Here is a 4,793-nt window from a genome sequence, read left to right on the forward strand (position 1 = left end):
CGGGGTCCCCAGTCCGCTCCCCGCGCGGGGTCCTACCTCGTCGCGCCGGGATCTCCGCTCGGCGACCCGGAGCGCACGGGAGCCGGAGCCTGGGCCTCCGCTGGCTCCGCCCTCCCTGCCCCTCCCTGCCGCGGCCGTGCCGGGCGGGGCGGCGGAGGAGGAGAAGGGGGGCGCGGGAGGAGGAGCCCGCGCCACTGGCTCCCCTCCCCTCGCACCCCCTCCCACTCCAGCCTGGACCCCCCCCCCCAACTCGGGCACTCCGACAGGGTCCCTTCTGTTTCCACTGCCCGCGCAGCCCCCACCGCCCCCACCGCGTGTTGACTGGCGGGCACTTGCTGTACGTTTGATTCGATTTTGCAAACATTTCTTGAGCGCCCTCCAAGTCTCCGAGGCTCCGTGCCAGGGCCTGGGGTTCAAAAGCGGCGAGGCAGGGAGTCTGGATTAGAGAAGCTCCCCGGCTGGGGCCCGGGATCGGTCAGAGGACTGGGCCACTCGCGGTGACGAGGCGACGTGCCGGGAATGATTGATCGGTGCTGGCTGCCCTGCAGGCGCCGAGAAGGGAGGGTGGAGAAGCCGGGCGGGAGGCGCGGCCCCCACGCAACCCGGGTGCACAGCGAGGAGGCTGCGGAGAAGGCGGCTTTTGTCCGCGAGCGTCTCCCCAGAGGCGGCTCCGAAACGACCGTGAAGATCATTGGCTTTGATTGTGCTTTCTCTCTGTTCCGGGCGCCTCTCAGATCACTGAGAATCCCATGAGCCCCAGAGGTAGGGACTTACTGCCTGCGCTCTGTAATTGAAGAAACTGAGGCTCAGAGTGAGAGGGTGCATGTGGCGAGGCCAGGGCATAGGAGCTGCTGGGTCCGTGAGCAGGTGGTTATGGATATTAGAGGGGAGGAGCAGGTGAGTGAGTCCCCTCCCCTCCCCACCCACACCCACCCCCGCCCCCAGCCCCGTCAGTGAGGTGAAGGGTGGGCCCCGAGATGGAAGGGAGGCAGTAAATAGAAGTATGTCCTCCAGGAGAGGCCCCAGCAGCTCAAAGCTTGAGTCAGGGTGAGTCATGATGACCTGCTCCCTCCTCCCTGAAAATCGATCTGCCTGGTGCTCCTCAAAGCTCCACGTACTTATGACCCGCCTGGGGATGAATATAACATGCAGATTCTAGCTCTGTGGGCCCTAAGTAACCCCAGGTTCTGCATTTCTAACAAACTCCCAGGAGAGGGGATAGCCAAAGGCCGCACAAGGCAGGTTTACCTGGGGGTGCTCAGTGTTGGGAGAGATAGCAAGAGTGGGTCAGATGCTTTGATAAAGGAAAAATCTCTTTACCCAGTAATGCTGGCACTAGCTAAGCATGCGTGCAAGGGACCTTATTCCCTACCTCACGTCCTATACCTAAAAAAATAAATAATCTACTCAGGGGAGGCCACAGCCTCACACAGAAAAATTGCATTAATAAAGTTACTAGGGAAAAGCAGAGGGCAATGTCTTCTCAGTCCTGGGGAGGTAAGGATTTCTTAGGAAGGCCACAGGAAGCATGGACCCTAAACATACTGATAAATGGACCTCATAAAAAGTTCTCCTCATCGACAATCACCATTAGAAACAGAAATAAGCAAGCCACCGACTTGGAGGATGCATTTACAGCGCACACAAGGGGGCCTCATAAAGTTTGTGGGATGAAAGTGGAATGAAAAGATATTGGAATTTTCCCACTTTTTATTTTTTTTAAATCATTTTATTGGGGGCTCGTACAACTCTTATCACAATCTGTACATACATCTGTTGTCTCAAGCACATGTGTGCATATGTAGCCATCATCGTTTTCAAAGCATTTTCTTTCTACTTGAGCCCTTGGTATCAGCTCCTCATTTTTCCCCTCCCTCCCCTTTTCTTCATGAACTCTTGATAATTTATAAATTATTATTATTTCATGTCTAGCACTGTCGGATGCCTACCCCTACCCCCTCTGTTGTCCATCCCCCTGGGAGGGGTTGATAGGCAGGTCATTGTGATCGGTTCCCCCTTTCTCCCCCCACCTTCCCCTCCTGGTATGGCTACTCTCAATATTGGTCCCGAGGGGTTCAGCTGTCCTATATTCCCTATGTTTCCAGCTCTTAGCTGTACCACTAACTTTTTTAAGCACCCTTATAGAAACCAGCGGGGTGGGTGGGAGAGGGGTTTGGGGGTGGGTGGCTGTGTATAGGCATCAACTCCATGGCAGTGAGTTTGGTGTGGGCTTTGTAAAACCACCAGGTGCTCTGAGGGGGCAAGATGAGGCTCTCTACTCCTGTAAAGAGTTACAGTTGGGGAAACCCACAGGGGCAGTTCTACGCTGTGCTGTACAATTTATATGACTTAGAATCAATTCGAAAGATGACAGTGAATTTTGAGTTTGTGTTTCTGACAGAAGCCTTATATGGGAAATAATGACTCTCGTAATTCAATTAATAAAAGACAAGTAAAAAATAAATTAAAAAATAAAAGACAAGCAAGCCAGCTTTTTAAAAGCAGGGAAGGCAAAATCATTGAACATACACTCCACAAAAGAAGATACACAAATAGCCATTCGCCAATAAGCCGACAGGAAAGTACTCATCCAACATCATCTGTCATCAGGGAAATGCTATTAAGCCAGAATAGGGTTCCGCACTGCGGGCATTGTACTGCAGGGTTAAGACCCGAAGGAACGACCACAGCCGTGTTAGCAAGGATGTGGGGCAACCGGAACTCTCAGACTGCTGTGAGCGGACCATGTGGTACAACCACTTTAGAAAACAGTTAGGCAGTTCCTTTTAAAAGGTAAGCTTGCACCTAGCTTTGAGTCAATCATTTCACTCCAAGGTATTTATTCAAGAGAAGTCAGACTTCTCTTTACAAGACTTCACCTTTACGAGGATAGTCAAAGCAGCTTGATTCAGAATAGTAAAACAAAGGGGGGGGGAACAATCCAGATGTCTATCAATAATTAAATGGATAATCAAAGTGTAGTATTATCCATTCAATAGCACACTTCCGGATCAAGGAAAAAAACAAATTGCTACTTAAGGATTGTCGAAACCACACAACAGAATGACTGAATCTCAGAGCATACCTAGTAAAGAAAGCCAGGCACAGAAAGCCAGCACCCCCAAAGAGCCCCACGGGGCTGTGACCTGGATGTATTTGGAGGCCTTCACTTGATTGACCAGAAACTTGGTTTCTTGTTCTGCAAATTACCACAATTACTCCAGAAGGGAAAGAAAATATTAATAGACTAATTTCATAGAGTTAAGTCATCTCAGACAGGCTCCCTGGGAAATAAAAAGCACAGTTCCTTAAAAAATGCTGGTCTGCCGTTCCTCACCACAAGCATGAGAAAACCGGCAGTGAGTAAGGAAGGCCGAAGAAGAAGTGATGTGTTTGGGTTGTGGGTCGGTGAAGAATACAGAATAGTCCCTGGATCGCCTGGAGAAACCACTGGAAGAAATACAGACAGAAATGTCCCACAGAAGCAAGGACAGCAAGACTTCCGCGTGGCAGTTACATCATCTCCTCTCAACTTGCACGGGTGGAGTTTAGCCTGTCAATCAGGTCGCAGCTGGATGACCTCATTTGGAGCCAGGAAGGAGATAACTCACTGGAGGCCAGATACACTCACTCTCCGTCTTCCCACTGAGGAGCCACACAGAGACCCACGCCAGCCCTGAGATGCCGCCACCGCCACTGGATCCACAAGACTCTCCACCCACTGGCCTGTGAGCTTTCTTCCTGCATTCGGTGTCATTGTATATGCTGCTTGAGTCTGAAGAAGAATTTACAGACTGGTAATGGACACATGGGCTAAATTTGGACTTAGGACTGTGTTAGTCTGGGTAGACTAGAGAAACAAATCCACAGAAACTCCTTTATATATATGAGAAAGTTTTATATAAAGGGTAAGCGCACATTAAGAAAACATCCCAACCCAGTGCTGTCCAAGCCCATAAGTCCAACATTAGCCCATATATCTGACACCAACTACAAAATCCTCCTCAGTCTTACAAAACACACGCAATGATGCCGACCGCAGGAGGAAAGCCAACTCAGTGAACATGTAAGCATCTCAGCACTGGCAGGGGTCTCCACACGGCTGCTCCAGCATCCGGCGCTGCAACAGGGTAGGTCCATGTGACTTCTCCTCAGGGATGTCTTGCAGGAAGTAAGCCTTGCCAGCTGAAGCAGGGAACTGGCTAAGGCAGGTGCACCCTGGTCCGACCGTCAGAAAGCAAGAGACCCGAGAACTAGAAAGGCGAGGTTCACTGAGCCATTTATCTCTCCATCCTCCAATTAATCTCACATGTGTTTATTGGCCAGCTTGGCACAATAAACCTTAACTATCTCAATTCACCCCTTGCCAACTTGGCACCTGTACACAATTATTTAGCCTAACAATTGCAGTTAAGCAACACCTACACCTTAATCTTGTAATCCTATGAATATATTCCCTCACCTATGGAAGTTTATAAGCCAACCACTTCTTGGACTTAACCTGGACTGGGCTGGAATGTTTTCTTAATGTACAATTTCTCTTTGATATAAAGTTCTTTCTGATCTACACATGAGTGTCTATGAATTTATTTCTCTAGTCCCCCCGGACTCACACAACTTCCTCTCAAGTACTTTGGGCATTTTATCAAAAGAGAGCCATTGCTGGTGGATCTCTTCACCAGTGATCTGTCAGCACATGGACTAGAGAAAGAAGAGAGTCACCAACAAAGAGAAAGACTGATCTTAAGGCCACAGCACCCTGAACGTGCCCACTCTCAGCTCATACCGAAGGG

Source organism: Tenrec ecaudatus, chromosome 10, assembly GCF_050624435.1.
Source record: "Tenrec ecaudatus isolate mTenEca1 chromosome 10, mTenEca1.hap1, whole genome shotgun sequence".
NCBI classification, from domain to species: domain Eukaryota; kingdom Metazoa; phylum Chordata; class Mammalia; order Afrosoricida; family Tenrecidae; genus Tenrec; species Tenrec ecaudatus.